Genomic DNA, 12137 nt, shown 5'->3' with positions numbered 1-12137 from the left:
TACAGTTCCTCCTTAAAGAGAAACCGTGACCAACAATAGAACTTCATCCCAATCAGTAGCTGATACCTCATTTTACATGAGAAATCTATTCCTTTTCACAAATGGATCGTCAGGGGGCTCGGTATGGCTGATATTGTATTGAAACCCCTCCCACAAGAAACTCTGAGGACCATGGTCTTGGCAGTTTCCGGTCTGTGAACCTCGTTGCATTGTGGGAAATAGCTGTTTACAGCTGTTTCCAACTGCCAAAAGCAGCAGCTACATCACCTGCCAGCAGTAAAAATGTGATGATGTGATACATTTCAGAATATAAATCAGAGATTTGAAAGATTTTACAATGGGCAACCACTGACTAAATCATTTATACATAATTATTGTAAAAATGAAGCACTTTTTTTATTACATTATTTTACATTATTTTCACCAGAGTTCCTCTTTAAGCAGTGCAACTGCTACGGTGCTTGCTTTTCTGCCAAGCTCACCATACATTATCAGATGGCTTGAGTTAAGGTAAAGTATAGATACCTTACTAGTATTGATCATATTAAGTGGGTGCTGCCTTTTGATCATTTACTTGGGTACTGCCATGAACCACTCCATGTTTAATCTGATGTCAGAAAACATCTGATGAAGTTTTGGCCTGACTGCTGCCACTGCTAGCTGTTATAAACTGTTCTTATCACCTTGCTTCGACACCATCGTCTCACAGACTGTGAGATCACTTGACTCTCCACACCGCAAACAGGATATAGACTTTCTCAGGCTTCTTCAATGTTTACGTTATTTATTCAGGAAACAGGAATACAGATAGATACATTCATCTCCTGGCAAAGCAGACTTCCATGTTGCGTTACAGCTGCTTGAGTATCTTCCTACTGAAGATACCCAGGTCTTCTTGTATCTACTCTATGTTACAGCTAGACTACCTATGTACAGCATACATTATATCAGATTACAGAAAGGAATAACATGCTTAGAGGTCCAAGTCGGCCTTGCGAGCTAGTGCAGAAAGAAGAAGCAGAATGCCCTCTCCATTGCTCGCACCAGGTTTAATACCGACTAGGAAAGAGTTAAATATGACATCATCTTCGCCACCCCCTGGATCAGTCTATTGGTGGACCCACTCGTGGTGTCATCATACACACCTACTTGATTAATAATCAATGAGACATTTGGCCTATATGCAGGCCTGTGGATATTTACATAACATGGCTGATGTTTACTGTTCTGGTGGTGGTACATGCCCAGGTCAGGAAGACCTGCGGCCTTGTATTAGAACAGCTTCTTGGTATGTTCTAGTTCTGCTGACAGAACTGCAGATTTTCTCTCTCTCAGAGAAAATCCCCTTAAAGGGCCGATCTGCACTCCAAGCCTTTTTGACTAACTCAGTCCAAATAACTGAGGCCTACTTAAATTATAACAATCCCCCCTAAAAAGGCTTGATCCGCAGATCCCCACTTCCGAACCTAACCGTACCTGGTTTCTTTCCTTTATGTTTCACTTTTCGATGTTCGTGCTCACACACCTTCTCTGCTCTAGGCGGTTACCCCTGGAAGAGAGAGAGCAAGACCTCTTGGTCTTCCTGTAACCAGGCTCTCTGGGGAGGCCCTACTTCTAAGTCCCTCAATACCACATGCTCGGCATTTGCGTCACTTGTGTATCACTCACAAACTTGCATGACCACAGAAAAGTGAAACTCGTTTGTTTGTTACTCGATGGAGCAGTGCCAGGTGCCTTCTAAAAGAGCGCCTTTATACAATCAGCTCCATCACAGGTACTACTAAACCTATACCCGTAACCCTGTAGATCCCTTAATTTAAACTATTGGTTCAGTAGATTGTTTATGAGGCACCAATCTCTGGACCAGGTTAATTTATTTTACGTAATTTTAACCCGCAACCTCATCTGGACAATGATGCCTAAAGTTGTCATCCCCATCCAGACGACCAGTGGGTGTAGAAAGAACTTTGGAACTGCAGATGCCCCGTCCGAGTGTCCCTGGAACATCACCGGAACCTTTGTCCACCAGGGCAGACTGGAACTCACCTGCTCATTTTTGTGTTCTACCTCGTTAAGATCACCTGTATCATGGTGAAATCTTACCTCTAACTTAGTGCACTGTTTGTTTAACCTTTGTAACAAAATGTGGTCGTCTTGGATCAAACCCTGTTCCCCTTTGTCCCATGTCGGGTTCTCTTTCAGGACGGGAACTACCCGTGAAACTTTGACCTTTAGAGTTCTCTTAACAATTTGAGAAACAACGTCATCAAACCTGGATGACAGGATCCATATGGGATCTCCACTCACACAATATGTTCCCCTTGGAAACTCCCCCTTATCGGAACAATTATGAGAATATACCTTGAATGTATCATTAGACCTTATGTTAAAAAACCAAACCTTTCCTTCAGCCACCGGAACTATCGGTTGGGCTTCAGGGTGGATCTTTTGAATGGTAGCCTCGCATTCTGCGTTATTGAGCCTGCAGGCTTCTTCACTAAATTTGACTTGCCCCGGCCAACGCAGGTACTTCTGCAAGAATTGCCCACATGAGGACAACTCTACTTGCTTCACCTCCCCGTCTAGCACCAAAAAAGGTTGACCTCTCAGGTCCTGGTGTAAGACACGGGTTGAGGTGGGAACTAAGGAAGTAGCGGTGCCTAAAGGAATGTTGCACCGTTTCCATTTGTTCACCCAAACATCTCGAAGCTGCCATGCAAAAGATCCTTCTCCAGAAAAATTAATATACCTCCCCTTGTCCAATCTCTCGCTGACAAAATATGTCCCCAGCTGTCCTGATTGGACCACTTCCCCCCTTATGTCCTGAGGCACACTATGTACCTGAGGTCGGGAAGACGGTACTCTCTGCAATCGTTCGATTAAGAGTACCTCTTCACTTACCCAATTATCATGAGGATAAGCTGCTGCATATGGACTGTGTAATATCGTCCCCTGTTGTGACCCGTGTGGTGTGGATGGGGTTCCCTGTGTGGGCTTTCCCTCCCCCGGGACCGCTCTCCCCACCCTCTTTGTCACCTGGAAATGTGGCTTGATCTCGATTTTTACTTCTTGTTTCGAGAACCACCCACCCTTGGCTTTCCAGCCTTTACGTGTGTATAGTTGTTTCAGAGGCACTCTCTGTTGGTAGCTCCAGAGTGTGATGTTGTCCCCTGCGTCTCTCTGGTAAGAGAATTGACGCCTCCTGCTCGTTCCTCTCCAATCTGGAACCATCTCACTCTGCATAACCAAGACAAGGTACCCCTGAATCACACACTCCACCTTTTGCATGTACCCATTGTACTGCAATGTACCTTTTAACAAACCTTTGGATCGGTGCATTGATTCTGGGAGTGTGGCATTCAATAGCAGATTTACACTGCCATTAAATTCCCACTGCCCGCACACTTGACCCTTCAGACCTTTCACCCACCTTGTGCCATGAAATTTGCTTTCTCCTGGCACAAGTGCTCTTTTCCTCCGTCCCTGCATGGTCCATCTGTGCCAAGCGGAGGGAGGTGTGAAAGGATTAGTACCTTTGTCACCCAACATTAACATGCTTGGGCCTTGCATTCTCATTAACCCCTTATTATACATGAGAATGTCCTCTCTTCGTTCTCCTAGGACGAAATGGCAACCTAGGATCACCATCAGCACGGTACTCTTCATTATAAAAGCACCACCTTGGGAAAGAAAAACATTAGCAATTTGCACTATGCTTTGCTCAGACAGTTTTTTTAGACGTTTTCCAATCTCAGGAACCTCGGTTTTTAGTCTCTTTCCCATTTCAGGAATCTCGTGTTTTAGTCTCTTTCCAATCTCAGGAATCTCGCTGTTCTCCAAGCTTAGATTGGCATCTGGAACCTTTCGCGTATCCGCCTGACATCTCCAGCTTTGCTGCCAGCACTGCAGCTGTCTCAATTCCATATTGCCAAACACCTGAAATCGAAATACAAACAAATCAATTCTTATTAATGATTTGGGATTCGCCCTGCGGCTTGTACTCTTTACACCTTAAATTGATCAATATATATCGTAATTGATCTCGTTGCTTTATGGTTCTCATGAACTCTGTTTACTCTTATTGGTAGATTGGAGTTAAACTTCACCCCCCTACCTCAGTACTATCCTCAGTACTTACCTGTTTAAAATATGCTCCCGCGGACTTCACCTTTGGAAGCTCTCACCTCATTGCAGCTCACTCCACATCCCCCCCCTATCTGTCCATGCGCGGCCGTCGCATGCACAGATTACGGATGCCACACCTGTTGCTGCTTTGCAGGTGAGCCTGCAATGCTCTTACTCATTATCGCATTTACTTATCTAGAACTTCATTGCGATACCAGCTCTGCTAGAAGTTCTGTGTGTTGTACCCTCTGATCAATGTTTGCCGTGCCACCACCTAGACTACCAAAAAAAAATTGCTGCCTCCCTGTAGGAAGGAGCACTTTGCACTTAAACTACACAGGGTGCAGGGCTAAGCATACCAGCGTCACATGCCTGTATGCAGATCCCTGAATGCCCACTTGGTAGGTAGTCACATGGCAAACACCGTACTTATACACTGTCACTCTGTAAACGGCAATTCTATCATCTGTATAATTGCCCCATGAACTGCTGTCAGTCCTTGTTCTTTGTGCTACAATTGATAGGAGCTGGAAAAAACACATTTGACCAATCAGTGGACGAAAAAAACGCACCGAAAAACAGCCCCAGCCCAGCATAGACCTCTCAGTCAAGCTCTGGCCCTGTCCACGACAAAAACCGGAAAAAAACGTTACCGCTCTGCAGCCGCGGCGACGGGAACCCGGATTGATCAACTCCCTTTTTTCCACCTCTGGCACCCCCCTGATGCACTGTCCCCCTTTCCTTCTATTGGGAACTCATGCTGCACCACCCATTAAGGTGCCCCACTTACAGGAATAATCCCATAAGCAACTCAGTACAGACACTTTCCTGACCTGCACTGCTACGTGTGTCCCTGCACCTAGCTGGGACACTTTTCCTATCGTGCTCCTGCTAATCTTACAGTAATAGCTTGGCGCACGTATCCTGGCATTCCTTTCCATGGACTCAGGGAAAAACTCTGGGAAAATACTTCGAGACCCGAGACACACAGTAGCAGGTCTCTGTATTTCTACCCCCCTCCCTTTCAGCTGCTCTGCCCGGAGCCGCGAGCACAGCCTGACGTGACGTGGATCCCCCAGCCCCTCCTCCCCCCTGCCATGACGTGTGGGGGCCATGACTCTCGGGGGCGGGCTCTCTCCACTGCCGCCATTTTGAGTCCTGGACTGCCAGCTAAGATGGCTGCTCCCATAGCAGCCTCTCGTTTCCTATATCTTAGGAGAGAAAACAAAATACACGCAGAACAAACTTTTTTTTATGCATAGTTACACACAGCATCTATCCACAGTGCACAAAAATCAGCCTCAGCATTCCTTCACGTCTCAGCTGTAATCCGAACTGCAATCCGACATACGGATCCCCAGAGACGTAGGAATCTTTCTCACTCTATCACAGACATCACTAAGAACCGCCCGAGCGAGCTATATGACTCCAAACCACTTTAACTGTTTTAACTGTTAACATCCCAGCTAGAACTTCAACACAATACAGACATTGAAAAAACATGTTAGCAGCAGCACCGACTGGAAATGCGAGAAACGTGCAGAACATCTCACAAACAGAAAGACACTCGCTTTCCTCTTCTCTCCCTCTATCCCCTCTCTCCACAACTCATCTGCAGCTTATCTCAGCCATAACTCAGAACTATTACAGCACTATTACTGAGACGAACAACAGACGAGCTGGCTGAACAACATAACAGATGCAGATATTTACAAGCATGTTAGCAACTCTGACTGGAAACGCGCGGAGGAAAGACAAACAAAAACCTCACCCATTATCTCAGCTGTCCCTATGCGAACTTCCACAGCTACCCAGAGACAAGGGCTGTCCACCCAGCTCCCCGAGAAAAAAACTTACTTCTAAGTTTTACAACTGTTCTCTCCTGTCTACTCTGCTACCTCTCCCCCCTGTCCACCACTAACACTGTTGGTTTCCCTCTGCCGTGGGGGACCCCCCCCCCTTATCTATCATCCTGCCCAGTCTCTGGACAGGGAGAGAAGAACAAAACAAAACCCAGAGAGAGAGAAAACAAAACATCTGCCACACAGGAACATCGAATCCTAAGAAACAATCAAAGCGCATAAACTCTGAAAACACGTTCTGTATTTACATCGGAGCTGCACCTCTCCTCACCCCTCCCTTCACGCACAGGAGAGATGAGAAGCCCGCAGCCTCCACTCTGCAATTAACACAGAATGTACACATTAACACAGATAACGCCATATAACAACGTAAATCAAACTTGCCTGAGAGGACTTCGTACGCCTGCCAATTCGACCAGCTTTTGGCAACTCCACGAAACTGAGTGGATCATCCCTGGAACTACTGAGCGTCATCTCTGTGTACCCACACTGGCTCAGCGGATCAATCTCCAGCGGCAGCTGCCAGCCGGCCTTGGAGCGTTCCAGTCACCTGCGATCCGGGTTAGGCTATGACTGCGTGCACTTACAGCCAAAGTTTAACATCCACGAGTTTCGCCGCTGGTTCCCTCGAATTGCAGCGCGTGTGTGCTCGGCTCCCACACACTCACACCAGCTTATCAGCATCAGCTTGATAAGCTTTACAGTCCGTGTCCGTCTATTCCGCTTGTTTTGCTGTGGAATATCTTGAAACCACTTTCGGCCCCTGGCCTCGACTGCCTGTTTTGCTAGGCAGGGAAGGATTTCGGGCACCACTGTTATAAACTGTTCTTATCACCTTGCTTCGACACCATCGTCTCACAGACTGTGAGATCACTTGACTCTCCACACCGCAAACAGGATATAGACTTTCTCAGGCTTCTTCAATGTTTACGTTATTTATTCAGGAAACAGGAATACAGATAGATACATTCATCTCCTGGCAAAGCAGACTTCCATGTTGCGTTATAGCTGCTTGAGTATCTTCCTACTGAAGATACCCAGGTCTTCTTGTATCTACTTTATGTTACAGCTAGACTACCTATGTACAGCATACATTATATCAGATTACAGAAAGGAATAACATGCTTAGAGGTCCAAGTCGGCCTTGCGAGCTAGTGCAGAAAGAAGAAGCAGAATGCCCTCTCCATTGCTCGCACCGGGTTTAATACCGACTAGGAAAGAGTTAAATATGACATCATCTTCGCCACCCCCTAGATCAGTCTATTGGTGGACCCACTCGTGGTGTCATCATACACACCTACTTGATTAATAATCAATGAGACATTTGGCCTATATGCAGGCCTGTGGATATTTACATAACATGGCTGATGTTTACTGTTCTGGTGGTGGTACATGCCCAGGTCAGGAAGACCTGCGGCCTTGTATTAGAACAGCTTCTTGGTATGTTCTAGTTCTGCTGACAGAACTGCAGATTTTCTCTCTCTCAGAGAAAATCCCCTTAAAGGGCCGATCTGCACTCCAAGCCTTTTTGACTAACTCAGTCCAAATAACTGAGGCCTACTTAAATTATAACACTAGCTTTGTACTGTTCAATGCAACACATAGTTATGGTAATATCACTCAGATGCCAAGTATGTCTGCTCCTCCCCCTTTGCCTACTCATGTCAATCTGAAAAAGAGTGTCTTTTACCAATCAATATACATAAATATACATTTAGAATCTAGCAGTGTACAGCAGTCCCGTGGACTTTTTTTTTAAACAGCCTTTATTAACAATAAAGAAAAAACAACAGGGTTGTACAATACATCCAAAATGTGGTTTAAAAGCATTTAACAATGATCATTATACATTAAACATTAAACAGCAGCAGTGCGCAGCAAACAAGATTGTTGACCCGGAAGCTATTACAGGGTCATCACTATTTTTAAAATGGAGGACAGAGAATTCCATCGATCACAGTGGAAAAACGGAATGCAGGAGAGGAGAAAGAGGTTGATGATGAGCAGACTATGCAGGAGGTAAGTATGTTTAAGTGGGTACGTTAATTTAGATTTTTATTTTGCAGTTCAGGTTTTCTTTAACTCTTTTAGCCGCATGGACATGAGTCTCACATCCACAGCTGCTGCTGCTACAGCCACAGGGACGCAAGACTCACGTCCTAGCATTTAGTGGGGGTGCACAAGCGATCACCCGCGCATATGCGCACAATCGCGATGGTCATGCTGACAGGGGGGATTGGTGGCAGTAGACAGAACTCCCCTGAGCCAATCCATGCATGTACAGTGAGAATGATCACTGTTTTGTTCAAAAATAGTGATCATTCTCAGATTTGGTAGCAGTAGTGCTGACGCACTCCCTCCCGCTTGCTCGGTCCTGCCGCTAATCATTAGATTAATGAATGGGAACTTCATTCCCATTCATTCATCTCCCCTCAGGTCTCTGTGACACTTACAAACATTAGGGACTGATTTTTTTTTTTAATATATATGTCAAAAGGGTCTATATTGTTAAATTATGGGCTTTCAAATAAAATATTGTCACCATACATTGTACTGGGGCTATAATTTAAAAGTTGCAATAACTGGGACAAATGGGCAAATAAAATGTGTGGCTTTTATCTACAGTAGAACTACTGTTAAAACTATAATGACAGAAACTGAGAAATAATGATTTGTTTTCCATTTTTTTCTTATTATTCCCATTAAAATGCATTACCACCCAAAGAAAGACTAATTGGTGAAGATCAATTTTTTGTGATAAGTAGTGAAAAAGTTATTGGGAAATGAATGGGAGAAGCGCTGAAATGTGAAAATTCCTCTCGTCCACAAGGTGAAAACAACCTGCAGGCTGAAATGGTTAAGGGACTTTCAGCAACAGAGTCTGTTGTTCATTCACAGAAGCTGCTCCGTCCTTCCGCTCTGTTTATAGACACAGAATGCGTTGCTGAGCAACATGTTTATACAGCATTAGGGTCTCATAGTGTCACCTACAGGAATTGAATTCGATCCTAGTGGTACCTGGCTACCTATATTGGAGACAGAAATGGAGTGAAAATTGTGCATGTGTAGGCACCTTTAGAATAGCACCAACATTTATTTTGGAATGACAACAATAAAAATGGTTTAAATAAATTGTTTCTAGAAATGAAAAAGAAAAACCTCATGTGCCACTTCAATAGAGTAATCACATTTGTGTGTGTATTCATAGTTCCCAGTTTCCTTTAGAACAGTGTTTCTCAACATTTTATTGGTGTGTACCACTTTTAAAACCCTGTACTCACCAAGTACCTCCTAGCATAGTAAACATTATCACAAGTATCACAAGTAAAAATATATATTAAATCGTAGTACATTATAATTGGTTGTAAACCCATTACTATTGCTTTTAATTAGCTAAAAATACTAATTTGGTGTTTAAATAAGATTTATCATTTTCTAAAACTCTAAATTTGTTATTCTTGGCTAAGTATATCAAGCACGAGTACCCGCTGGGACCATCAGAAGTACCCCTGGGGTACGCGTACCACACGTTGAGAACCTAGGCTTTAGAATACAAAGAGGGCACAGAATGATGCACATCAGCCTTTGCCTCAAGTACACACTTAGGTAAGGCTTTCTGCATTCTGGTAGGTTGTTTCTGCATTGACTGACAGGCAATGAAAGGTTTTCTCCAATACTAACGTCTGACAAAAAACAGCACAAACACCCCTTCCATGGATTTTACTAAAATAAATACTTAAATCTTAAAGAAAACCTGTACTGAAAAAAAGTTCCCCTGGGGGGGTACTCACCTCAGTAGGGGGAAGCTTCCCCCGTCCTCCTGTGTCCCACGGCGGTCTCGCTGCAGCCCACGGAACGCACAGCCGACAATTTGTCAGGCTGTGCAATATTTACCTTTTCTGACTCCAGCGGGGGCGCTGTTGTGGCTCTTCCCACGGAGATAGGCGAAAATAGCCGATCTCCGTCGGGTCCGTTCTACTACGCAGGTGCAGGAGACTTGCGCCTGCACGGTAGAGCGGCCCGACGGAGATCGGCTATTTTCGCCTATCTCCGTGCAGAGAGCGGATACTGCGCCTGTGCTGGAGCCAAGGAGGTAAATATTTACATTGCGCCGCTCCGGGAGGATTTTCGCCGCTGCCATGGGACCGAGGAGGACGGGGAAGCCTCAATAGGATCCGGAGGCTTCCCCCATCCCAAGTGAGTACCTCCCAGGGGAGGTTTTTTCATTACAGATTTTCTTTAAAGGAAGGAACAGTCACATGACCTTTTAGCATCTGCCCTCATCATTCAGAAAGTGTGTTGGTACATGTGTTCCTAACAGCACAATTCCCTGTTAATTTCAGGAAAAGGGACCAAGGTACTACCATGCATAGGGTAGCCTGTGATTGCACATGATAACCACTCATTTACGGCTTCTCTTAAGCAAGAAGCAAGGCAATTCTCACCTTTCCCCCACTCCCACTCCCTCACTTCCTCTGGGCTGCAGCCGTGGCCTACAGAGTCGGAATCCTCTCTGCCTCGCTGGCGCTGCACTGTCCAGTGTGGCAGGCGGTGGCAGTACTTCAGTCTTCAGACCAGTGGTGATCCACACTATAGACACAGGAGAGCGGTGTCCTACTTACTGACAGCGCGTATACAGGAAGTGACATCTTACTTTCTGTATACATGCACTAGCAGCGACACTGCTCTCCTGTGTCTTCAGTGTGGGTCACCACCGGTCAGAAGACTGAAGTATTGCCACCGCCTGCCACACCGGACAGTGCAGCTCCAGCGAGGCAGAGGCTACCTATACTGGGGACACCTATGCTTGGCTACCTATACTGGGGGCACCTATGACTGGCTACCTATACTGGGGACACCTATGCTTGGCTACCTATACTGGGGCACCTATGCCTGGCTCTCTATACTGGGGCACCTATGACTGGCTACCTATACTGGGGGCACCTATGCCTGGCTACCTATACTGGGGGCACCTATGACTGGCTAACCTATACTGGGTCATCTATGCCTGGCTACCTATACTGGGGGCACCTATGCATGACTGCCTATACTGAAGGCAGCTATGCCTTGCTAACCTATACTGGAGCACCTATGACTGGCTACCTACACTGGATGCACCTATGCTTGGCTAGCTATACTGGGGGCACCTATGTCTGGCTACCTATACTGGGAGCACTTATGCCTGGCTCCCTATACTGGGTTAGCCTATTCTTGGCTACCTATACTGGGGACATCTATGCCTGGCTACCTTTACTGGGGCACCTATACCTGGCTATCTATACTGGGGACACCTATACTGGAGGCACCTATGCCTGGCTACCTGTACGGGGGCACCTATGTCTGGCTATCTATACTGGGGGCGCCTATGTCTGGCTAGAATTGGGACCCTGTATGTATATCTATAAAAAAAAGCACCATCCAACTTCACAAATTTGCCTCAGGCAGCAAAAAGTCTAGAACCAGGGCCCTGTATGTATATCTATGAAAAAAAAACACCTTTTAGACTATCACATTGTTAGGGGGTGTGGTTATAAATAATGGCAGTTGGTGCTGTCTGTTTTTTCATGTCTGCCAGAAGTAAAGATGATGACATGCAGGCTGAATGTGGATCAAGCAGTATGACAAATTAAATGCTGAATAGTAATACTTTATTGATCTCTCTTTTATTTTTTAACCCTCATAGATTTATTTTTCCCTTTTTGCTAAAGTTCCTCTTTAAAGGACAACTACATTTGGAAAGTGTTAAATATATATATTAGTTGTACATTTTTCACAGAGTAAAATGCACAATAAATGTATTTTTTTCTTATGTAGCTGTTACTTACATTGCTAGTAAAAATCTTCAGAGAGAAGAGAAAAGAAAACAGACTAGCCCATCTACTCATGGGGAATTTTCAGTATTTTCTTTAATCTTCTAAAAAGCACTATTCTGGCAGTTGGAGTGTGCCACTGCTATCCAGGGAGCGTTTAAAAAATAAACTAATTCCCAAGAATCCGTCCTGATGGGATCCCTATTGAATGGTACCAGAAAAATAAAGCTTTAATGATCCCCCACTTGATATCCCTCTTCAAACACATATTTGACACTGGAATTCTCCCTACATCCATGTATGAGGCATTAATTACGGTCATCCTTAAACCCAACAAAGA

Source organism: Hyperolius riggenbachi, chromosome 6 (genome assembly GCF_040937935.1).
Source record: "Hyperolius riggenbachi isolate aHypRig1 chromosome 6, aHypRig1.pri, whole genome shotgun sequence".
In the NCBI taxonomy this organism is placed as follows: Eukaryota; Metazoa; Chordata; class Amphibia; order Anura; family Hyperoliidae; genus Hyperolius; species Hyperolius riggenbachi.
This window is presented reverse-complemented; position numbering follows the sequence as displayed.